Here is a 26952-nt window from a genome sequence, read left to right on the forward strand (position 1 = left end):
TTTAACGTGGTGCTAGAAGTTCTGGCCAGAGCAATCAGACAAGACAAAGAAATATAAGGCATCCATATCGGAAAAGAAGAAGTAAAGGTATCACTTTTTGCAGATGATATGATCCTATACATCGAAAACCCGAAAGACTCCACAAAAAGATTACTAGAAACAATAAGCCAATACAGTAAGGTCACAGGATACAAAATTAACATACAAAAGTCCATAGCCTTTCTCTATGCCAACAATGAAATATTAGAAAATGAACTCAAAAAAATAATCCCCTTCATGATTGCAACAAAAGAAATAAAATACCTAGGAATAAACATAACAAAGAATGTAAAGGACCTATATAATGAAAACTACAAAGCATTGTTAAGGGAAATCGAAAAAAATACAGTTAGATGGAAAAATATTCCTTGTTCGTGGGTAGGAAGAATAAATATAATCAAAATGGCCATATTACCCAACGCAATATATAAATTTAATGCAATTCCCATCAGAATTCCTATGACATTCTTTAAAGAAATGGAACAAAAAATCATCAAATTTATATGGAACTATAAAAAACCCCGATTAGCCAAAGCAATCCTAAGGAAAAAGAATGAAGCTGGGGGCATTACAATACCTGACTTCAAACTCTATTATAGGGCCACGATAATCAAAACAGCATGGTATTGGCAGAAAAATAGACACTCAGACAAATGGAACAGAATAGAAAGTCCAGAAATAAAACCACATATATATGGTCAAATCATTTTTGATAATGGGGCTAACAACACACAATGGAGAAAAGAAAGCCTCTTCAACAAATGGTGCTGGGAAAACTGAAAGCCACATGCAAAAGAATGAAACTCGACTACAGCTTGTCCCCTTGTACGAAAATTAATTCAAAATGGATCAAAGACCTAAATATAAGACCTGAAACAATAAAGTACATAGAAGAAGACATAGGTACTAAACTCATGGACCTGGGTTTTAAAGAGCATTTTATGAATTTCACTCCAAAGGCAAGAGAAGTGAAGGCAAAGATAAATGAATGGGACTACATGGGACTAAAAAGTTTTTGCTCAGCAAGAGAAACTGACAACAAAATAAACAGACAGCCAACTAAATGGGAAATGATATTTTCAAACAACAGCTCAGATAAGGGCCTAATATCCAAAATTTACAAAGAACTTTTAAAACTCAACAACAAACAAACAAACAATCTAATAAAAAAATGGGAAGAGGACATGAACAGACACTTCTCCCAGGAAGAAATACAGATGGCCAACAGATATATGAAGAGATGCTCATCTTTATTAGTTATTAGAGAAATGCAAATCAAAACTACAGTGAGATACCACCTCACACCTGTTAGATTAGCTATTATCAACAAGACAAGTAATAACAAATGCTGGAGAGGCTGTGGAGAAAAAAGGAACCCTCATTCACTGTTGGTGGGACTGTAAAGTAGTGCAACCATTATGGAAGAAAGTATGGTGGTTCCTCAAAAAACTGAAAATAGAACTACCTTATGACCCAGCAATCCCTCTACTTGGTATATACTCCAAAAACTCAGAAACATTGATACGTAAAGACACATGTAGCCCCATGTTCATTGCAGCATTGTTCACAGTGGCCAAAACATGGAAACAACCAAAAAGCCCTTCAATAGAAGACTGGATAAAGAAGATGTGGCACATATACACCATTTACAACAAAATGGTGGGATCTTGATAACATTATAAGGAGTGAAATTAGTAAATCAGAAAAAAACAAGAAGTGCATGATTCCATACATTGGTGGGACATAAAAATGAGACTAAGAGACATGGACAAGAGTGTGGTGGTTACCGGGTGTGGGGGCAAGGGGGGGCGTGGGAGGGAAGGAGGAGAGGCGGAGGGGGAGGGGGAGGGGGAGGGGCACAAAGAAAACTAGATAAAAGGTGACGGAGACAATCTGACTTTGGGTAATGGGTATGCAACATAAGTGAATGACAAGATAATCTGAACATGCTTTTTTTGAATATATGTACCCAGATTTATTGATGTCATCCCATTAACATTAATAAAAATTTATTAAAAAAATTTTTTTAAACCCCTGTTTGCAAGGATGCATTCCAATAGAAATTATTAAGTTTTTCATCAAGGGCAATATTATTCAAGCACTTCAGAACTTTACCACTTTTATTATTACTGCTAATAAACTTTCAGATTAAATTTGGTGAATTTAAATCATAATGGAAACTGGTACGTGCAATGGTTGCATAGTTATTGCTATAGACACCTCAGACATCCTAACCACAACCCACTAAGGGTAGTGCCACCTGGTGGGGACCTCCAATGGGACACAAACTTTGTTTTAGCATCACTGTCTACATCTCTCACCCACACACTTTCCCTCAGACTTTCTCATCCTATTTCTGTAGCAGCACTCTGTACCCTTGCCAAAATTATCAGTGACACAATGTCCATCTTTATGTTCACATTTTCATCTCACAGCAGCTCTCTCCCTCCCTCTCTTTCTCTCTCTCTCTTTATCTTTATCTCTCTCACTCTGACTGTTTATCTATCTCTTTATTTCATTCTCCTGGTTGCAGCAAAATCACCAGCTGCTCTGTCTGTCTCCTTGGCCAAATCCTCCTCTATTCAACTTTCCAATGTTAGACCACCCCAGATGTGCATCATGGGTCTACTTCTTTTTTTACTCATTCTTCTTACATAATTTCATCAAGATAATAGATTAAACACTATCAATCTGTTAGTGATGCTCTAATCTGTATTAGCCTCTTCATAGATCCCAAAAATTTATATGTCCAATTAATTTTATATCTCACCTTGGATACCTAAAAGGCATCTCAGTGTTAGCTTGGTCAAAACAGAACTTCAGTTCTCCACCCTAAATTTCATCCCCTATATTCCCCATCCCAGGAATTGAAGCTACCACTCAATCTCAAAATCTGGAAATTATCCTTATATCTATCTTGCTGTCACTCCCTACATACATTCCATCACTTGTCAAATTGATCTCCTTTTAAACATATCCTAAATCTCCAAATATCATTTCCATCTCTTCTATCAACCTAGTCTAATCACTATTATCTGTGGGATAGGCTATTGCAATAGCTTACAAATTAGTGTCTCACTTCTATCTACTGTTGCTATCTTATAGCTCATCCTCTATACAAGAGCCAAGTGATCTTAATAGACTTTTAAAATTACTTAGAAACTCTCTAAAGTAATTCTTCATACATAGAATCCAAGTTCCTTACCATGGCTTACAGAGGTGTAATCTGATGCTTAACTCTCTCCTGGACCACATTTCATTACACTTTCCATTGTGCCACTAAACTCCATCTACATTCTGTTTCCCCAACAGAAAGTTTATTTTCTATCTTATGGCTTTATACTCTTATACCTTCTGCCTGGAATGTTCCCCTCCCTTTTCCCCACATGATTGGCTGTTTGTTGTCATTTAGATCTCAGGAAACCCTCCTGGTTCTAATCCCAATAGCCACCCAGTCATTGACATTACTCTTGTTTTAATTTGCTGCCTAGCATTTCTTATCAGCTGGGATTTTTATTTGGAGTATTAGTGTTTTCTGTATCTACTGAAGTATAAGCATATGAGAGCAGGCAGCATGTCCATACTATCCTCTGTCCTATCCCCAGTGGGTAAAGGAGCCCAACACACAGGTGTTCAAAAGGTTCCTGTTGAAAGAATGAAGAGTGTTAGATTCAGGAGGTGTGCTGTGGCTGCCAGAGTGTAACTACTGAAGGAGCAGGAACAGGGAGATGCTTATAGGGCCCCTGTGAGGCTGAGAACTAAGAAGATCAGCACAAAGGAGGACAAACATCCTGCATTCTATTGGTCAGAAACCCTTATCAGAAGTTTATGTTTGAAATTAGCCACTAAGCTAAACCCTGCCCCTGTTGCTATGCTACGTGCGACCTCTCTAGCGAATAGCTAACTGCCACATCTGCTTCTGTATAATGCTTGCTCACTTAGGATATATAAGGACCTAGTTGTAAGCGCCAGGCGTGACTCTCGTTTGCAGCTCCTTGTGAGTACGGTGTCTCCAGACATCTTGGGAGTTCGCCCCTGCACAGGTTAAACTTGGCCAATAAAGTACGATCTAAGCTCCGGAAAGACTCCAACATTTGTTCTCATACCCGGTGGATGCAACAAAGAGCAGACACAAAAATATTTGCTGCATTGATGTAGAATGTAAGGACCATAGAATTTAAAAGTCACTAGCCCAGTCCACTAATTCTTTGTGTTGTTATGGGGTTTTGCTTCAATCTGGCAACAGTTGGCAGTATAACATTTGAATAAGTAGGGGTTAGTAACAGGACTGAAGAGAAATAAGACTGGAGTACAACCTCCACGAGAATCAACAAACTATGCTATTTGTGGTAGGTAAAGTATAGCCCTCCCCCTTAAAATGTCTACATCCTAATCCTCAGAAACAATATGTTGCATTGCATAATAGAAGTGAATTCAGGTCACAGATCTTGATGCATGGAGATCATCCTGGATTATTTGTGTGGACCCAATATAATCACAAAGGTCCTTGACAATTAAAGGGAGAGAATTGGTGTCAGAGTGATGCACTGTAGAAAAGACTTGACTGGCCATTGCCGGCTTGAAAGATTGAAGGAGGCCATAAATCCAAGGATGGCAGGAAATCTCTGAAACTAGAAAAAGGCAAGGATGCAAACGTTCCCCTTAGAGACTCTAGAAGGAACAGAGCCCAGCCAGCACCTTGGTGATAGCACAGCAAAGACCACTTTGAAATTCTGAGCTCCAGACTGTAAGGTAATTTTTAGCCACCAAGTTTGTGGTAATTTGTTACAGTAGCGATAAGTAATATTATGCATCCAAAAATGATGGTCTACAAAGAATATAGGGGGCAAGAGCCACTGAAAATCTTCTGATTCCTGCAGATACCTGCTAGGCAACGGCAGATGGCTGGACACCCTCTGCTCCCTGCTCCTGGGAGTCAGCTGCCTTTTGTTTTCCTTCTCTGTTGTTACTTCTCTTTCTCACTCCCCTATGAGGTACAAACAACATTTCCACCACCACATACCCATACATCTGCCTGAAAAAAAGGGATTAGATTTTTTTTAAGTCTTCCTCTACTCTAAAACATTTGTAATAAAAGCTATTCATTAACAAACTGAAGAGCAAGGATAAATTTGATACATAATACTGCTCTCATTCAATTACTTCACTGAGGATCAAATTCAATGCCTGGATGCACACTGCACCCAAATTCAGCACAAATCTTTTCTCTTTGAATCATGAATAGACACGTTAGTGTATATTACACAGTAAAGCAATAACAAACACTCTAGTAAAAATGAAAATGCTCCTCAATTATTTCTCACTTATCCCTCAAGAATTTTATTGCCGAAACACTGAAAGCAGAGCTGCTAAGGTAGGGAGTCATATCATTAATGTGTAGTTCCTAATAAATATGAATTGGTTTCCCCTACAGAAATGGAAAACAAATATTTGTGCCTTTTTACTTTTCTGCAACTAGACCACTGAGAGGAACACACTTCCTAGTTTCAGTGCATTGGCATCATAGCTTACTGACATCACCATACTTCAATGTTCTCAATAAGAAAAGTTACTAAATTATTAATGAATGATATATTCATGTCATTGAAGAGAATCAGTTATTTAGGCCCAATAATCTTGTTTAGAATACCTCCTTACCAGAATTATGAAAAAATATTTTAAAGTATTATTATAAACCATATTTTGATGTGTTCAGTGTTTTAAACTGGTTGAAACTTACCAAGGATAAATAACATGAGAAATAAAATAATGTCCAGTTCAGAATACTTTATGGTAATATTAGATATCTATTAAGTGGAAGCTTTATATGTAAACAAGAAAGTTTGGTGTGACTATAAGCATTTCACTATAGTTTACTGAAACTGTCTCATAAAAATGTTAAATTAAAAAAGCACGCAGAACCTGACCAGGTGGTGGCGCAGCAGATAGAACATCAGACTGGGATGCAGAGGACCCAGGTTCGAGACCCCAAGGTCGCCAGCTTGAGCGCGGGCTCATCTGGTTTGAGCAAAGCTCACTAGCTTGGACCCAAGGTCGCTGGCTCAAGCAAGGGGCTACTCGGTCTGCTGAAGGCCCATGGTCAAGGCACATATGAGAAAGCAATCAATGAACAACTAAGGTGTTGCAACAAAAAACTAATGATTGATGCTTCTCATCTCTCTCCGTTTCTGTCTGTCTGTCCCTATCTGTCCCTCTCTCTGACTCTCTCTCTGTCTCTGAAAAAAAAAAAAGCACGCAGATAATGTGTTGTAGAACTGTATACCTGAAACCTGTATAATTTTGTAAACAAGTGTCACCTCGATACATTCAACAAAAAGGAAAAATGCTAATTTTAAAAAGCAGTTCATTAAACCCAGTAGATTATCGAGAAAAAATGTGGGAAACAAGAAGTAATAGGTTTTAGTATATAAGATAATATTCTAGGAATAAAAAAAAGGTTTAGATTTATTTACAAGAAAAATCATGCTCTTTATGTGTCACATGTTACAAAGGCAGAATTAAAATTTAAATTGGTGAGAATGTGACCTAAAAATTATTTCCATTAACTAATATTAATGTAAACTATACTCATATGTGAAATACATTGAATTTCTAATATATAACTCTTCCTGGATAAAAATTGTTGTCATCACAACACTTTAATGAAAATTTTAAAAACCACTTCCAGAAAGCTGACCCAATAGGAAGCAGTCTTTATGAAGTTTAGCAAGGGCGAGGTAGAAAGGAAGAGTGGATTCACACATAATGACAGTTCCTCATGGACAGATATCAGGCAACTGCCTCTGGTCCTTATTACAACTTATATAATATCCTCCTTGCACTTCTTCTCTGAACTAGAGCATATCATCATTAGGAAGAACAAAAAACTAATCAAATAACAGCTAACATTCTGAGCACGTCTAACTTAGTACACCAATCTAACCCAAATGCTTTTTAATCATTAATTTTCTCCATATGTTTCATTATGGTCCATAAATGCAAATAGGAAGCTCTCTACAGAAACAAAAATATCACAAGTGATATAATTTTTTTGTGTGTTTGTCAATTTAGAACATTACATGAAAATAACTCCATCAGTATATTACAAAAGCTGAGTTTTCATGACTGAAGTTTGAAATGTTTTGCTTCTTTCTGTTCCTTGTGTCACACTCTAGGGTATTAAATATCATCTGTTAAGCAACTGTTGTTTAAATTTGACTATTAACTCTTTGCACAGACTTAATCTTAACCATCATGGTTATTTTGCCTTAACTTTAAATGGGTGTAACAACATTTTCTAAGACTATACAGAAAGCATAAATAGGATTATTATCATTGATTTCCCCAGATCACAAGTAATATTGCTCTTATCCATACATTTTTATTTTAATTCTTTTAGACACAGGTGTCTTAGATTCTTATCAAAATCAGAAATATTCAGAGTACCAAGAAGAAAGCACATATTTGTTTATAATATGTGAATTCATGACAAACTATTTTATAATCTATATACTTTTTAGAATAATTTTCAAAGTTTACATTAGATAGTGGGACTGAGAATAATAAAGTACCTCTTTGTATATTCACCTAAACCAACAAGTATATATAGCTTTACTCTTTTATTCCTAATTTTGTAACCTTATAAAAATTATACTGTAAATTATTTTTAGTTCACTAGACTAAATTATTCCTCCTTGTATTTAGTGACTTGGAGTTATTTAATGAGGGGCCTAGGATTCCTCTTCTTAATTCTGGCTGATTCCACTACCTCGAAATGACCTGTGTTTCATACCCAAGTCTATAAAAGAGCTAGCCATACTTCAAATACTTCTAACAAATGGAGTATTTGAATAGAACATAAATACACAGTACTTATAAATTCCTCAATGTTTTTGTTCATTCATTCATTTATATGTCAGTATTTACTGAGCCTCTTCATGGTCAGGCATGTGTTGGATACCAGCTGTAGAAAGATGAACAAGGTGCTGGCCTTGAGTCATGAACTGTCTACTGGGTATATGAATGGAAAAGTCAACAGCACAGAATAGTAAATGTCACAAGTTCTACACTGGCTATCAAGAGTGCAAAAGAAAGGATATTGGTGTGTGTGTGGTAGGGGGGTGGCTGCCAAAAAAGGCTTCTGAGGGACAGAGGCTGCAAATTGGAAGACAAACTGAATCAGTCACTGAAGAGCGGAGGAAGGATGTTCTATAGAAAGACCAATGTACACAAAGATTTGGAGGTACTAAAAAAATGTATGGTGTGTTTCAGGAACTGCAAGCAAATAAGTATGGCTGCGGCAATGCCACAGGGCTCTGAATTGGCAGGAGAGGAGGGAAGTGATTCAGAACACCTTGTTCTGACAGGACCAAGAACTTGAACTTGATCCTGAAGATAATGAAGAGCAAGCAAAGGACTGTAAGTTGGAAACAAGGCATGCAGGACTGAGAGAATGCCCTGGAAATAGAGATGCTTAGACAGATGGAGGTGAGGTTTCGTGGCAGGGAGTGTGGAGGGGGAGGAAGAAATCACTCAAGGCCCTCCAGGACTATATTGCTGAGCTGGAGATACCAGGTCAGTGTGAGAAGACTAGCAGAGATTATACAAAGAAAGCCATAAACGTGGGTCAGACTGAAGTGAGAAAAGGCGGGTAGCTTGGAGAAATCAGGGAAAGGAAGCATGGAAAGATGAGCATGAGCTTCTGGAGCATAGGACTCTGTGGTGGTGCAACTGGCACTGCTGTCTGATTTGGGCACAACACTGGACATGGCATGTCCTGAATGAAAGCAATGGCAGTGGTGTGAACAGAACGGGACACATGAGAGAACTCCATAAATGCCTGGATGTGGGAGGTGAGGGAAGTAAAAGAGTTGAAGGGGAACTCCAAGGTTTATGGTTTGGCTGCCTAAGTGGTTAGTAGTGTTATTCGCTAAGACATCGAAAAGAAGAAAAAAGGGGTGGTAAGAAGGGAAATGATAAATTGTAATTTAGATTTTTTTTATTTAGAAAATTAAATTTAATGGGGTCACACTAATCAATAAGAGTACATAGGTTTCAAGTAAACATTTCTAAAGCATTTGAACTGTTGATTATGTTGTGTGCTCATCACCCAAAGTCAGATCATTTTCTGTCACCTTATATTTGTCCCTCTTTACTCCTCTCCCCCACAACTCCCCTCCCCCGGTAACCACTACACTTTTATCTACGTCCATGAGTTTCATTTTTATGTCTCACCTATGTGTGAAATCATATAGTTCTTAGCTTTTTCTCAATTACTTATTTCACTTAGTATAATGCTCTCAAGGTCCACCCATGTTGTCATAAATGGCAATATGTCATCATTTTTTATGTCTGGGTAGTACAATATTCCATTGTATATATATATCACATCTTCTTTATCCAGTCCTTTATTGAGGGACACTTTGGTTGTTTCCATGTCTTGGCCACAATAAATAACACTGCGATGAACATGGGGCTGCATGTGTGTTTGTGTACCAATACTTTCAAGTTGATAAATTTTAATCTTGATATATATATATATATATATATATATATATATATATATATATATATATATATATATATATATATATCATATTTGAGTCGCCTGGAAGCACCATGAAAGAAATGTCAAGAAAGCAGTTGAAAATATAAGTCTGCTGATTAGGATCAAGTTCTAGGAGAAGGATATAGGTGTGGGAACCATCAGAATACAGTTGGTAGATAAAGTCCTGGGTCTGGATGAGAACCTGAATAAGAAGAAAAGATGGCTGGAGACAGAACTCTAGAAACAATATTTTAGAGATGGACAGAAGAGAAGCAAAGATAGAAAAGAGATAACAAAAGGTACAAGAGAAAATGAGAGTGTGAGCTGTCAAGAAAGCCATGGGGAAAATGAAATTCAACAATAAAGGAGTAATCAGTACCAAAAAGTGTCCTCTAGCCTTGGCATCCCAAAGATCTGTTCAACCGGGTGAGGGTAATTTTAATAGAGCATGGAAGTCAGATTACATGGGATGTGATAGACAAACAGTATACACCACTCTTTCAAGATGAGTGGCTGTGAGGTGGAGAAGAGAGATCATAGCCTTAAAAAAACTAACTCAGAGACCTGAGGCCATGGAGTTCATAAGGGATAGAGGGGGGTTAAATCCCATCTCTGCTGACTCCTGCCTTCCGATGACTTTGCCACAGAGGTCACACTCTAAAGCTGTTGCTAAGCCTATCCCTACTGCACAGCATGTCTAAAGAAATCCTGGCATTCCTGTAAAAACTCAAACCATTCCCATTCACTCACAGTCAAGTTAAACCAAAACAGATCATCTTCATCTTGATAATATCAATGTAACTGGAATTGTATTTCATAAAAATAACAATCATTCTTGTTACACAGACATTTATTGGAGTTTGAACTTTAGCTAAAAACCTAAATGAATTACAACACGGTAGTCTGGCTGCTGGAAGTAACAGACTGGAAAGAGATAGGGCCAGAAAGAGAGAAACCTACACAGCAGCACCCATCCCAGGAAACAGGGCTCCTTCCACTGGTCCTCAGTCGGGTCATTCTATATAGCATGGTCATTAATAATCCTTTCTGACAAAGAAATAAAAGATCCCCTAGCTTCAGAAGACTACTAAGAGTTCATGCAAAAAAAATCTAATAATCCAGAAGCTAAAGAAAAACCAGGATTGTAAATTTTTAAAGACTATCTGCAGTTGATAAACTTGAGATGGAAGACTAAACTAATTCTCTAAATATGTTTCCAAATTATAGACATAGACTATACTTAAGGAATTAAATGCATGGCTCAAATATAAATAGAAAAAAAAACCTGAATACGCATTTTAACAACTTGGTTATTAATCCCAATTATTTACTAAATTATAGCTTTGATACTCTAAGGCACCAACATTAACTTTCAGCTATTAACCATAACATGGCTATAAAATAATATGCTTATACAGTGCCAATACTACTAAGTACAAAGCAAGTATCACTTTCAAAGCTAATCTAATGATGATACAGGTGCTAGTGATTCTGTAAATGGTGGTCCTCACTGGGGTAAAGTAGCGTGCAGTGCAAATGTGAAAACCAGTCCCAATCAGTCCTCCTCAAGGAAAGGACTGAATTGTGCTTCATTTCATCTAATTGGCACAGGAAATATGCCTGAACTGTTCATTAACTTTGCTTGAGGGTGTTTTCGATTGAACTGTTTCAGCACTTACAGATTAGTATGCTTCTATTTGCTTTGGACAATCAAAGTGAGATTTCTGGAATGCTTAGCATTTCAGGTGTTTATACAGATAAGTAAGCTCCATAGTACTTTAAGAGGATGATAAATTTTCATCAGAGTTGATGTCTTGCTAAAAATATAACTTAACTTTGATTGGCAGCTAAGCTTCAATCTTAACACAAACTATAAGCTACAATGTGCTCAATTTAGCCTGTCTACTTTGTGCATAAATCCTACAATTCAAGGAACTGCTGTCAATAATGGTAGATAAAAACAAATATTTTCATAAGATATTTTTATTTTCAATATCTACTATGTTCCATGTTTTATTTAAAATGCCTGAAATAAATCCATTTAAATGATTCTATTAAACTCCATTTTAAGATGATTATCTAATTATAAATCAGCAATTAATATAGATATTCAGATACAAAATGTCCAGGATATCAATTTAGCACCAAATTTGAAAGAATCTTGTAACGGTAAAATGCCAAACTAGCAGTGGAAAATAATCTTAATAGCCATAATTAATGATAAGAAATATACTAATTAGCTATAAAAGTACTACTTATAAAATTATCAGGAAGAAAATTCAAACAGGTCAAGACAAGTCAGCCCACGTTTTGTACACTTTAATGTTGCTTCAACATTTAATTAAGGATTTAATTGAACATTTAAGGATTTAATCTTATCTATAACAAAAATCTACATATGCTATATTTTTGCAAAGATAGAAAGCATTCTCCTCTAGAATATTAGCCTGTGATTGAAATAATTTTATACTGCCATCTAATAATTTTGTTCCAACTTGACCAGGTGGTGGTGGCACAATGGATAGAGCATCAGACTGGGACCTGAAGGACCCAGGTTTGAAACCCCAAGGTCATCAGCTTGAACATGGGCTTATCTGGTTTGAGCAAGGCTCACCAACTTGAGCCCAAGGTCGCTGGCTTGAGCAAGGAGTCAATCATTCTGCTGTTCCCTCTCGGTCAAGGCACATATGAGAAAGCAATCAATGAATAACTAAGGTGCCACGAAGAACTGATGCTTCTCATCTCTCTCTCTTCCTGTCTGTCTGTCCCTATCTGCCCCTCTCTGGCTCTCTCCCTGTCACAAAATAATAATAATAATAATAATAATTTTGTTCCAAAAGGAAATAATTCTGGCTCCTTAAGAAATGTTATTTTTCAGATATCCTTGCTTCTTTCCTAACTGATAACTGAGAAACACTAGTAATCTACTTGTATTAATAAGGGAAAAGAGAAGAGAAATAAAGTAAACTTTATTGGACTTTCCATTAAATTAAAATTTTTAAGTATTTCCATGATATTGTTTGGTATGAATTAATTTTTATTTGCTTATTATAATAATTCACATACTTCTAGTCAGGATAAAACACAAGTATTGTTAAACCTAAATAAATAGCTTTTTTAGAGTAAGTGGAAATGCTTACTGTTCAGCCAAGAAATATTTTTCCTTCAGCATTTACCTAGAGAAAAATGTAATTAATAATGATAGTAACAATATTAATAATGATGATTAGCTGATACTTACTGGTTACGACAAATATCAATCTAACAATATTACATGTATCAACTCATTTAATGTCCATAGCAACTTTGTGAAGTAATTACTATTACCAGCATTTTACATATGAAAAACAGAAGTATTCTAAAGTTCATATATAGAAGTGGTAGAAGCAGGATTCAGATACAGCAATGTAACACTAGAGTCTAGGTTTTAATGGCTTTACTATGATCTTAATGGCAGGTTCTCTAACCTGCCAGTCATGACCCATGAGTGATTGTGACATCAAGTTAATAGGTTATAACTACTGTTTTTTAAATAAAATATATATATAAAAAAAACATTTGTGGCACCAGAATCAGCTTCCTGGATATGTGACCTGGGCAGTCCCTAAGACCCGTTCTATGAAGGACCCCTACTTGGCTTAATATTCAGCTGTTACTGTCGTGAGATGCTTAATAATCATATCCTTGAACTTGTATTTTGTAAATGAAGTCCATTGAGAAAAGGGAGAATGTTCATGAGGAGAGGATATACATACAATAAGCATGGCCATGGTCCTCTGTCCCCATTCACATCCCGTGCTTGCACTGTCCCGAGAGTACAGAATTCAGGTAGGCCCACAATGCACAAAGCTCTGCCGAGATTCAAAGTGAATACAAGATAAGCATGTTATATCTGCATTTGAGTCAGGAAGAGAAGGCTGCAGACTATCTGTTCCTTAGAGGCCACACTTTCTATTAAAACTGGAACTTGCTTCCAAGAAAGAAAGAAGGCAATTGCATTCCAAGAAATAAGACCAAGAATAACCCTGTATTCTTCCTTACTCATGTTACTTCCCTGTAGTAGTTAATCACTTCTGAAACTGAGGACATAATAGGAAAGGAAAACATAAAGCAACCTGTGACTCCTTTCCTCAGAACATCCTTATTCATCAGTAGCCTAAGGGAGCAAATGTTGGTAGAATGGGTGTATATCAAGAAGTAAAACAGCCCTGGCTGGTGGTTCAGTGGACAGTGTCATCCCAGCACATGGAACAAGTAAGTAGAACAACGAGTGATGCCTGTCTCCCTCTCCCCTTTTCTCTCTTCTTCTGTCTCTCACTCTTCTTTTCTCTCTCTCAAATTAAAGGGGATATTTTTTTTAATGTTTATTTTAAAAAAAGAAGTGAAATAACCAGTTAAGTTAATTTTAGACAGTAGTTTCACTTCTCTGATAAGAAAAAAAGTGGATAGACAGGTATGAGCTAAAAAACACAACCTGTATAATTTTGATGATTCCCCATGTGTGTTTAATGCTCTTATATTGCTTTTAAAACTGGCATTGCACATATAAAGATGTTAAAAAAATTTTTATTTTACTTAGGATGACAAGAATAGCATATATAAAACACCATGACAAGTCAAGAAAGAGAGAGCTCATGGAAGAAAGGATATAAAAAAGTACCTTTAACAGCACTTTTTCCTGCTTTTTTGTCAAAAGTTCCTGCATCTTTATTTTGCACCGGTGATTGGGCTACACACAGCACTCAATATAGAATCACGAGCGGGAGACTCTTTTGTTGAATGCCTATTATGTGCCGTGTACTATGCTAAAACACATTCCTTACAACACCATATGAAGTATTTTTGTCCTACTTCATAGATAAAGAACCTGAGGTTTACATAATTTGCCAAAAGTTGCACAGAGCTAGGACTAAGACTGAGCTTCTCCCATTAGGATGCCTTATAAAGGACAATCACCTTGGAGAAAGCATCACCAATATTAAAGTAATCATCTGCAATTTATGCCAATGAAACCAAACCTGAACAATTGTCTTAAGAGCCACAGGGGATATTTATTCTAATTCTGAATTTTTAGGCTGTCTTCCAAGTTATGGATGAGAAGAAATAGATTCAAAAGTTAAAAGAGAACATATCAGGCCTGGGTAGGGTGGTGGAGGGGCATGTGGGGAAAGGGTAAGTAGTTTTTAGTTCATTTTGGGAAAACAAATGAGAAAAAGAAAAGAGACTAGTCTTAAAAATAAGTCAAAGTTTCGGGAGCAATAGAGAACAGAGAGCTATCAATGGAAAATTATTTTGGCAACTTAGGCATAGAAGACTGGCATGAGCTTTAGTCTCATGTGTGCCTTGGATGGAGCTGGAAAAAGAGAAGGTTTTGTCTGTTTTCCACTTAATGAATGGAAACTTGAGAGTTCTGTAAATTTTTCATTAAAATTTTTAACTTATTGTTGAATCTTCTAACCATCTCTAGGATAATTCTTCCCGATGAAGTAAAGGTATATTTTTCCTAATTTGGGGTTCAACTGTTAAAATCTTTCCATAAAAGGCATAATTGCCAAAATAAACACAAGTTTAATACCTGACTATATCAGAAATCCCTGTGGAAATAAAAATGCTAATGCAGGATCTGAGTGTAACATGCACTGGTATGCAGTATGAAACCATCCGTAACTATTTTATTTTTAGCTCAAACGTGAAAAGCAAGAAATTTAATTTCAGGGGAAAGAAATTCTGAAAAAACATCTGTCTTCCTTAGATGTTCTTAAAGCATATATATATATATATATATATATATATATATATATATATATATATATATATATATTATTTCCCATTGAAAGGAGAGTTAAAAATAAAGAAAATATAATAAGTTGAGCTACATATATAATAGAATATCCATAAGGCTGTAGGATAAACTGGGATACCAAATAAAAACAATCAAAATGAATAACTATTTAAAAAGTGAAGTCACAAAGTTTTATCATAATCAAAGTTATTTTTATTTCTAATCATATTTGCTTATTTGAATATATTTTCCTTTTTGGGAGCAAAAGCTTAACTTTTATGGAAAAAAGATGACTGGTTAAACTATATATTTTCATGTGAGTATGTGTGTATAAAAAAATCAATATATTTCTTTTAAAAAAATCAGTGGCCAAATAAATTTAAGCACACATTAATGAATTCCACAGCTAGGTTTAAGTGGGATCTGGCAAACATCTATCAAAAAACTTTCATAAAAGCTTTTAAGTAAAGAAGAAGCTTATAATATTGAAACTGTGTCAAAGTGAATTGAATTCATTACATATGCTATTCTCAGAACATTCACAGAGTCCAATTTTATAGTTAAATATATTACATGTTCTTAAATACATTTTAAGCTGCACATTTTATAACAAGATGATAAAACCATATGCAATGGTTTTACATGGTCACAAAAGAAGCAAAGGTTGACATTTCTGCACATCTGTGAACAGGGCTAACTACATCAACACAGACACACCATTGCTCCTGCTTGCCCCCACAACCACGAAGCTATCTTCTGTGTATCAGCATCTTCTCTCACTTTTCCAATTTATCTATTTTACAAAATTTATGCAGGTTGCAACGACTTTACCTTAATTTTGGAAAGGCCTTTCAATTGTCAAAAAAAAGCACACATTGGTGAATTAATAAGAAAAAATGCATAAAGAATTTTTTACATTAGATAAACAATCCATGCAAATGTTTTGCACATCTGACATACATTGCTCGAATTCATTAGCTTGCAAAAAGGAGCTAGAAATTGCATTGCACAGGGATTGTGCCAGCCAGGCTGTTTATAAATTATCCTGTGTCTGAGGATTTGCTGCTAGCAATAGTTGCCATACTTGCCTATGTATTTACAAATTTTAAAGCAATATTGACAAAGAGAAAATGATTAAGACTAGTGTTCATGTGAAAGAGTTTAAGAGTAAAGAATTAGTGAAACTTCCTTGTACTAAGCTTCCTCATCAGTGGGAAATGAAAGTGAGTTGCTTTATCTAATGCATTAAATTACCTTGACCTTCCTTTTTAACACAGAGGGTTGAAACACTCTGGATCATCTGAAGATATCTATCCAGAATGTCACAAAGAGTGTCTTAGCTACCAGTGCTGCCTATACCATTACAGACACATGTACGATACACACAAGAATGCCTGTGAAACTATAACTCTTTGATAGGTCCTTTTCTTTTTTAATTTGACTATCTTACATAACCTAAATAAATATTCCCCCAAATTCTGGCAACTGATTTCTTGCTTTAAAATCATGTGCTTCTATTAATGCCAGAGCAGTAAAAAACAGTACATCACACCAAACCATAATGCAGCCAAGTCTCCATACACTACCACATATGACTGTGAAACATTCACGTCTAATATTTCAGCCACACATCTGTCTCTTACTGTTCCACTTTTTTCATGCTCAGTTTTAATCATAAAATAGTCAACAGTATTTATTTTTCATCACATGTTGTTCAGTATTGTATTAGGATAAGAGAGGTTTAACAAGTAGCCTTTTCCCAATAGTGGATTTGTATTCTAACTGAAAGCGAATATCTATCAATTAACAAACTTTCATTGATCCCAACCCCACTCTCCATGATCCTTGTTTTATGCGAACAACATTCAGGATACAAAGAACAAGATACATAAAATCTGACTTCAGACAGATCATGTTCACAATAAGTAATGTTTTATATAATAAATACCACAAGGAAGGTCTATACTGCGGGTAGTCAACCTTTTTATATCTGCCCACTTTTGTATCTCTGTTAGTAGTAAAATTTTCTAACCACTCACCGGTTCCACAGTCATGGTGATTTATAAAGTAGGGAAGTAACTTTACTTTATAAAATTTATAAAGCAGAGTTACAGCAAGTTAAAGCATATAATAATAATTACTTACCAAGTACTTTATGTCAGATTTTTACTAAGTTTGGCAGAATACATTTTTATAAAACAATATACTATAGTTAAATCTATCTTTTTTATTTATATTTTGGTTGCTCCGCTACCACCCACCATGAAAGCTGGAATGCCCACTAGTGGGCGGTAGGGACCAGGTTGACTACCACTGGTCTATACCAAGGGTCAATAGTACCCTGAAAAAAAAAAGACTGATTATTTCTGAGGGCCCAGTAAAGATTTTATAAAGAAACTGACACCTGAGCAGGCTTTAAAGTACATCTGCAAGCCTGGTGGCAGGACCATCCCCTGTAGGAAGACAAGAGCTGCCCTGATAAGAGTTACAAGTTAAGCAAAAGAGACAGGATCAGCTCTGGTGAATAAGAAGCCACCAAAGTTTCTAAAAATTATGATCATATCTGTATTTCAGGTAAGTTGTGACTGTCAAGAACAGATTTAAGGGGAACAAGACAGGAAGCTAAGGACCCCTGCAGTAGGACTGCTCTTGGGCAGAGAGGATACGACCAAGGGCAATGACAGATGGGTCTGGAGGTATAAACAATCACAGTGACATATTGGAAATTGACTCAGCAGCCTCCTGTAGAAGGCAGCAGAAAAGAAACACAGATGAAGGATAGCTCTGATACTTCTCACTTAAGCACTGAGGGGGATACACCAGGAAGAGGCTATCAGAGGGGGTCCACAAAGAATGGTGTAATTTAGAATCTTTTCAGTTTTAAAATCCTGCGACAGCAGATCAGGTGCACAGGAGGTGGCTGGGATGCAGGACTGGTATTCCAGGGAGAACGGGAGCAGGGATACAGAAGGGAGCACCTGTGATGTAACTCAGAAACACTACACTTATATAGACAGTGTAGGGAATCACCTATCTGATCTTAAACCCTCTAGAACTTAGATTGGGGAACTTTAGTTAAAAAGCCCTGAGTGTGAATGGTGATGTGAATGTGATCCCTGCTGCAAACACAGGGAAGCAGGTTTCTTGGATGCAAACACAATGAAACTGTGTTAGTGAGTGACCTTTGTGCAGACACAAAGGAATGCATGTGAATGGGCTTTAGGAAATTAGCCTAGAGGTTTATAGATTGCCCCTCCCTGCAATCCTGTTACCTTCTGATCAATAAAAGCTCTGGGAAAAGGACACTCAGGAAGTTAGTCTCTCTTGACTGCCTATCCCTCTTCTCTTTTTGTGTCTTGAGCAGTTTTTCCACACAACATCAGTTCCCAGTGGACTGGAGGACTACAAGACAGAGAAGAGGTGGATCTTGCTCCTAAGACTGAGAGGAAACAGAAAGATGGAGGGGAAAGAAGCAGTCAGAAATATCACAAAAATCATGGTGGTGAGCATTTGAGAAGATGGCAGTGTAACCACAAAACATTGGCAAGATGTATTTACTGTTTTATTGACACAATAAGTAGCATAAATACATTTGTGAAAACAAACCTCTACATATGACGCCAGTTTTGTGACTTAGTGAGTAAATGTAAGACATTAAGATTACAGAGAGTAAGGATTATAAAGTCTCCTAGGCGTAGCTGTACTCCCTCGGGACTTTAAGTATGTTGACCTGGAAAAGAGAAATGGAGGAGCAGGACTTTCCAGTCAAGAACTGAAAACAGAAAGAGAGCATTAAAGAATCAGGGATCAAGGGGCCTAAAGAGACCAACCTTCATCGATTCATGTTGAGGGCTAGTGGGAGATGAAGGAGGGCTGTGGAGAGCCTTGAGAGGCAAGCAGAGACCTAGGGCCCATCATGGCTCCTATGTGCCAGGATTTCCCTGCTCTATATCCATAACTGACCACAAGAGCCCCCAGACTCTCCTGGCATCTTTTTTCATATCAGCACCTGCCCTGCTCACTGGCTGGGAAGTACAGAATGCTGGGAGAACCAGTCTGCTGGGCTCACTGTCTGTACATGCTGCAGCTGACCCTGCCCACTCAGTGCTCAAGGCCAATCCCGCCCACCCAGTGCTCGCAGCTGATGGCCCCTTCCATTAATCTGACAGGCAGAAGGGGGCACATCAGAGATGTCCAGTTGCTTTCACTTCAGAAATTCTCATTAACCTGACTATCAGGTGGGAAGGAAGGAAGAGATAAAACACCTGGACTTTCTCACTCCAAATTGCTGGAAGGTGGTGATTCTTACGCCCTCTGATTCCATCTTAAAAGACCCTTGCAAGGCAAGAAAGAGCACTGTTCTCCATTTCTCCCTCCCGCTTCACTTCTTTCTGTGGTTCCTGCAAAAATACCATTTCAATTCACAGGCAGAACGTTGGCAAGCTTTGATAATCTTTGCTCACAATCTCTACTGAACACATGTAGCAGCAGATTATATGTGAATTATCATGATTTTAAATAACTGAACCCAAGGAACAGAAAGGGGTTTAGCTCTTAAATAATTAAGTGAAAATCAGTTCTGGCCTCTTTTTGGAATCTGGAAGGTGCTTACTACTGCAGTCAGGAGCAAAAGATTCCAGTAAATTTGAAGAAATTTCTGCTCCTAGCTTGCAGAAATTTACACATTGGCTTTTTAAATGAAGGTACTTTTTATAGCATTAATTGGAGATTTTAAGCAGCAGGTGGTAGGATTTCATTTTATTTCATAAGGAAAAGTCTAACAGTTGTCAAATGGCCTGGGTAGAAGTGAATTATTTTGAGTTTTTTCTCAGGCTCTCTGAAATGAGGCTTTTACTGCCTGCCGGGTAATGGCCTTCCTTTGCCATGTAAATGTGGGATCAATCTAGTTTTAAACAGAAAGATTTTTCTAATGTGTTTTTGGTATTTTTCAAGCTGTGATACAGTTGATAGAAGTTCTTATAAAATGTGAATTACAAAAAATTCATATTTATAACCTTCTGCGAGTAATTTGAGAGGGCTGACTTTTAAACATCTGCTAATGAGGAATTCCAAGAGCAGCTCTGTGTACTAATTTTTAACATTTCCCAGACATTGCTCTTCCCCTGATTTAGACCTTGATGGATGGCTGAAGGCCTGCCCAGCGTGGGACTCATTTTGTGAGATCTGGTCACTGCCCCTAAGTGAGGATGAGATTCATTGGGCCGACATGGCAATGGGCTTGAATGGGGTCACAGATCCCAATTCCTGGAGACAGGTCTGCTTCCTTAACAGTGCCACAGTGGCCACTGCCGGGTTTGGCAATCACAAACATTTTCCTTGTGAGAATGCTGGAAATGGTAGTATTATAAAATGGACATGTGGCAAAAACACATGGACAGGTTTTCCCTTGCTCTTTCTGTATTGGCTTCCAATGGCTGCTATGACAAAACACCACGAACTCAGTGGCATAAAATGACACAAGTTTTATTTTAAAGTTCCGGGGCCAGAGTCTGAGCTGCACCTCACTGGGCTGAAATTAAGGTGTGGACAGGGCCTCGTTCATTCCCTTCTACAAGCTCCGAGGAAGAATGCAATTTCCTGCCTTTTCCAGCTTGTAGGGGCTATCTGCATTCCTTGGCTTATGGAGTCAGTCCTGTCTCCATTGCCAGCAATGGCCTGCCATTGAGTCTTTCTTACACCATCATCTCTCTGGTTCTGACTCTTTGTCTTCCTATCCCACATTTAAATGACACTTACAATTACACTGTACTCACCAAGGTAATTCAGGACCATCTCCCTGTTTTAAGGTCAGCTAATTAGCTAATTTGGTTCCCCCCTGCCTCATAACAGAACATACCCACAGATCCTGGGGGTTAGGGTGTGGATCTTTGGGGGCCACTATACTGCCTACTGCACACCCAATAAAAGGTTTTCAAGACATTTTAAATCAGTTAGTCAAATAGACACTTGAGTTTAGTCTCCGGAGCTACTCTTTCAGAACACTAGCATTGTAACATGTTTTTTAAATCCTGCTTACCATCATTTCTTCATACATCCTATAAATGAAGGTGAATTATAGATGTTTCTTTATTAGATTTTATACTAATGTCCTTCGGTAGCAAACATCCACTGGGTCCCCATGTCCACCATAATTGCCTAATCACAGGACTGCCGAAGTCTAAGAGTGCTGATCCCGACTGGCACCGCTGGCCAGCTCCCAGCCATGCCGTTTTCTCTGCAGGAGGCTCACAGAGTGGCTGCTGCTCGCCTCTGCCTGACACAGCCTGCTGCTTGGACCATACTCCTCTCCTTCCCCAGACCAGGTTTAGCACGTTTTCCTCTACCCCTAAGTTCCAAAAGCAAATGAACAGCCCTGTGAGATTGTTCTAAGGGATTTTACTGTTAGGAAAACTTGGAAGAGTTTCTTTTAAATTATTTTCACTAATTTAAAAATATTTATCAAGTACCTACTCTGTGTCTGTCTTTGTCCTAAGCATTAGGAATGTAGAAGCGAACATAAGCAGAAATCTTTGGCCTCATGGAGGTTGGTGGCAGGAGGGACAGAGGAGACAGAGACAATTAAGCACAATAAGCAAGAATATATCATATCAGTGGTAGAAAGAGGGTGCAATTTTAAATAGAGTAGTAAGAGTGGACCTCATTGAAAAAAATAACATGTAAATAAAGGCTTGAGAAGCATAAAGCATGGCTGTGTGAAGGGAGAATGCTCCAAGCAGAGGGAATGGACGGGGCAATGGAGGAGCAAAGACAGAAAAAGTTATCAAGGATTAGGAGACTATAAATTTTTCACTACAAAACTTACCCCTAAAATTAATTTGCATGCTAAAACACTAGATCTGTTCTTTAAAAAAATATTCTCCTCTACAACCATCTTCATTTTTTACCTTAAGATTCTATCTACTTTATTCTTTGAATCATCACACATTCTACACAGGTCATACTCCACTCCTAACAGGAGGGGCCAGCACGGAGGACCTGAGAGGAACTAAAAGTCATCACCAAGGGGGCAAAAATGACACAGAAAAGGGGGAAGGTTATGAAAGACACACTCTGCTTCCCCATAACTCGCCCTCCATTCGGGCAGAACTCAAATGCAGGAGTGGGAACAACAAGAGTGGCTGTGCTCAGGAGACAGAGCTCCCTCCCCGTTTCCTCCCTGGCCTCACTGCTCTCTGACCCGGCCTTGCTTCTGTGTTGTTTCTGGTTTGTGGTCCATCTCCTTCATGGGAATGGATCCCTCCCTAAGAGCAGGAATCTTGCCCGATTTGCTCACCCCCTATCACCAAGAGGACTCAAACCCAGTCTAGATCTTAGCACCATGAAATGTGGTAGGTCCTTCCTGAGATCCAGCCAGCAGTCTTGGTTACAGAAGTAGGTCCATGAGGAAGGAAAAGATGCCAGGCCAGAAGCTGAATCTTTTTCTGGAAAAAAATTTCTACATGTAAGAAAAGTTTACTTTTAAAAGAACACACACCTGTTTCCTGACATATTCCTTTCCAGTGAGCACACACCTGGGTTGTTAGGGCAAAGACACAGCACTCCTCCCAAACTCCCCACTACTGTCAAGAACCTACCTTCTGTCAATACTCAGGGAAACCTTTATCTGTGGAGAGGGCTACCTTCCTCACTCTCACATGCAAAGCAGTTGAGGGAGGGGGGAAGTTATGGCAGAAGGCATTAACAAATATAACTGTAATTATTTATGTGATGCAAAGGTTGTTCTCAGGATGCTGTGCAGAGACACAATGTGATGGAATTATTTCCATCACATTAATAATAATAATAATAAAAGGGGCCTTCACCTCCCATGACAAGAAGCTACAAATCGAAATAATTTTATCTTCCACTCCGAATATTTCCTAGGATACAACAGTAGCACTATCTCATGCAGAGGGACATTATTCACTGAGAACATTAAAATATGCCCTTTCAAAAATGACTCAGATAATATTTATGTGACTTCAATAATTATATACATGCACACACAGATATATGCATATATACAGATATATACATACAAACATAAATTTACTAAAATGTTCAATTTTATTGATGGAACAGTTTAAACTTTATACAGAATTTTTTATGTACTGTAACAAATATACAATGATATATGTCTATGCCACATCAGAAACAGCAATATGGCCCTGGCTGGTTGGCTCAGTTCTAGAGTGTCAGCCTGGAGTATGGATGTTCTGGGTTCAATTCCAGGTCAGAGCACATAGGAGAAGCAACCATCTGCTTCTCCACCTCTCCCCTTCTCCCTCTCTCTCTCTGTTTTTCTCTCTCTCTCACTCTTTCTCTTCCCCTACCACAACCATGGCTTGATTGTCTCTAGTGACTTGGCCTCAAGCACTGAGGATGGCTCTGTGGCCTCCACCTCAGGCACTAAAAAAAAATGGCTCAGTTTCTGAGCAATGGAGCAATGGCCCCAGATGGGCAAAGTATTGTCCCCTAGTCAGCTTGCCAGGTGGATCCCGGTCCAGGTGCAGGCAGGAGTCTATCTCTCTGCCTCCTCTCCTCTCACTAAAAAAACAAACAAAAAGAAGTAGTAATATATATTCAGTTAAGTAGTGCATTTAAAATTTTATTTATATAAAATGTCATAAAGTCAAAATACCCCATCCTAATTAACCAGGCACAGAACTATTTTAACTATTCTGTAGCAGAATATCTATTAATGCATTGTTTTCAAACACCTAAGAAATGAAAAGGCATACCACCCCTAAAAACAGAAGGATGTCTTCTAGTTTAAATGAGCACATTGCTGTCGTTGTAGTTCAGAACTTTGTCTCCTGTGCAAGTTCACAAAGTCAGTTTGATCAGCATGTCCAGGCACCATACAAACTTAGAAATACTAAAGTGTAAGCCAGGCAACCAATATTAATTAGATCATTATATTTTAGAGCCTCAGAAGACTACAGAAAGCAAATGGTTTAACCCTTTTATTTTCCAATTGAGAAAAGAATTGTTGAATAATTTTCCCAAGGCATGACCAGACCTTTATTTCTCACACAGGCCATGCTTTTTAATTTATAGGATGCTGCATCTGGCTGCCAGACAAAATATTATTTAGGGAGTTTGAACAGGGGAAATCAATTCATAATGTTGCTTTAATAACCATGGAATTGTCTCTATAGCTTAACATAGTGCCTTCCAGAGAATTAGTGCTCAATAAATAGTTGCTAAATGAGAATGAATAGAATGAATAAAGGAATGAATGAGTGAAGGAATGAATAATAGGAGGGAAAGAGGGAGAGAGGGAGGAGGAAGGCAGTTCTTTAAAAAAAGTATATTTGCTTCAAATTATACTTCATTCTGGCCATGAGAAAACCTAGCAGACTTTCCTTTCTATATCTGTCTAGGAGCAAGCTAAAAAACAGCCTTCCTGGTCTGAAGCACAAGAGAGCATGCCTATTTTGGGAAGCACTTGATGGTTTTCTCTATGTTGATTTTTTTCCCCCTATTTTAATATGTTTTCAAATGGACACACACTCAGTAGACAAGATGCCCTGATTATAATGCTATAAGACTTCATGAGGAAGTTCTGATAAAATCTATTTCTAAACATTATATAATTTTTAAATTTAAGTATAATGTTATGTCTACTTTTAGAATTAACCCTATTAGCTTCAAAATTAGCTCAACATAAAACAGAGGTTCTGCTTCCTGTACCTTTGTCTGATTTCCTTCATTAAAAGTTTATAATTTTTATAAAATTAAGCCTCTGCCCACTCCTGTGTGGTGTGGTTGGTGGTTTGCTTTTGTTTGTTTAAATCCCCACCATTTAGTGAAAATGTCAAACACTTATCATCTGTGCCATGGTTTTGAATCCATAACCACTTGCTGAATTTACTGTTACATGTATGTCTACTTTCTCCAATGAGATGATAAACTGTTTAGTGTCAGGAGGCAGGTACATCTTACAATATCACTGGGTGTAGTCAATACATTCAGATTGAATTGTTTAAAGCCACTGGATAGAAAGAACCATGGGAAAAGTGCTCTCTCATCAGGAAGTTTAATTAGAAACCCACTCCTTCCAGAATTGTTTGTGTGCATTTAGTAAAAGACACAGCAATGAAGTCTAAAAGAAGTTCATTTAGCACATAATTAAAGAGAAAATCTCTTTCTTTTTTCTTAAAACAGGGTTGACAGAATGATAAAGGAAGAAGACATCAAACATACAGGGTGTGGCAAAAGTAGGTTTACAGTTGTTCATGTGAAAAATAACATAATAATTAATAAATAATAATAACAGAATAAACTGTTTTGAGTACTCAAAACAGTACTGAAAACCTACTTTGCCCCACCCTGGAGAATATTTGCATTTCAACATAATATAAATAGTTGTACTACACAAATATTTGCACATGTAAAGGTAAAATTGGACTGGGAAATAAGATAATTACATATATTCAAGTAGGCTCATTCACCCCTTATTTTACTTACCAAGTATTTACTGAATATCTGCTAAAGACCAGATTAAATGCAAATTATACCAACATGAATGACCCATGAACCCACCTTTAACTAACTCATTATCTAGTCAAGGATAAACATAAAATGTGGATAGAGCTCTGCACAAAGGTATAGCAATAAAGACTAATAAACCAGACATAGATGGGAGCTGGAGTCAGGCTCCAGGAGAAGGTCTGGAAGTATCTTAGAGGAGAGGGACATCTAAGCTGAATCTTAAGGCAAATAGGTTTTGACAAAAAGAAGTTTGGATGGCAGTATGAATGGGGAAAATTTCAGATAAAGAAGACCATAGAATCCAAGTGATGGCATGGGAACATAGGGAATTGCAAGCCATGTATAATGCTGTGAAAGCATCAAGCCCTGTTTAGGAAGTGTTGAAAGATGATGCAAGGAGTCAGGTCATGAGCCCGAGTGTTGTGTGGAAGACCTCTAGCTTTTTCCTCTAGAATGGGGAGCCATTGGAAGACTTGAGGCATGTAAATTGCATATAGTCAAATTTTGGTTCAGACAGATGACATTAAAAATGATACAGAACAAGATTCAAGAAGAAAAGACCTAGTGGGAGGTTAATGTTTCTTGTTCAGAGCAAAAGAGAACCTCAGCAAGGGCTATGGAAGAGAGAAACAATCAGCAAATATTCCTAATATTTATTAAGTAGGATCAGCAGGTGGTGAACAACTGGGAAAATGTGATAAGGGGAGAAAAAAGTCAAGACTTTGCCTAGATTTCAGGCATAGGTAGATTGATGACACTGACCAAAATAGAAAGTTTGGGGGTAGAAGGTGATCATGTTAGTATTAGAAATGTTGGGTACAAAGTTTTTGAATCCCCCAAATGCTCATCAGTATCCAGGTGTCGATTTGAAGAACAGTCTTTCTCATTGACCCCTATTTGTGTCAATAAATTTATAAAAATAACTAAATACCACATAGATAGCACACTGCCAAATATCTAAGTTATGGTAAAATTAAAAAGATAAATAAGGCCCTGGCCGGTGGCTCAGTAGATAGAGCATTGGCCCAGTGTATGACATCCTGGGTTTGATTCCAGGTCAGGACAACACAGGGGAAGCAACAATCTG

The 26952-nt window shown here is 37.5% G+C and overlaps 1 protein-coding gene and 1 long non-coding RNA gene across 2 annotated transcripts in view; one reads left to right on the top strand and one right to left on the bottom strand.

The window, feature by feature from the left end:
* Positions 1 to 26952, bottom strand: part of DCDC2 (doublecortin domain containing 2) — a 264811-nt gene that overhangs the window by 46818 nt on the left and 191041 nt on the right. The window lies entirely within an intron of this gene.
* On the top strand, positions 4595 to 9507 carry LOC136397778 (uncharacterized). Its single transcript, XR_010749918.1, has 2 exons — positions 4595 to 4791; positions 8311 to 9507. It is a non-coding gene; the product is annotated as an uncharacterized lncRNA (long non-coding RNA).

Source organism: Saccopteryx leptura, chromosome 3, assembly GCF_036850995.1.
Source record: "Saccopteryx leptura isolate mSacLep1 chromosome 3, mSacLep1_pri_phased_curated, whole genome shotgun sequence".
NCBI lineage: Eukaryota > Metazoa > Chordata > Mammalia > Chiroptera > Emballonuridae > Saccopteryx > Saccopteryx leptura.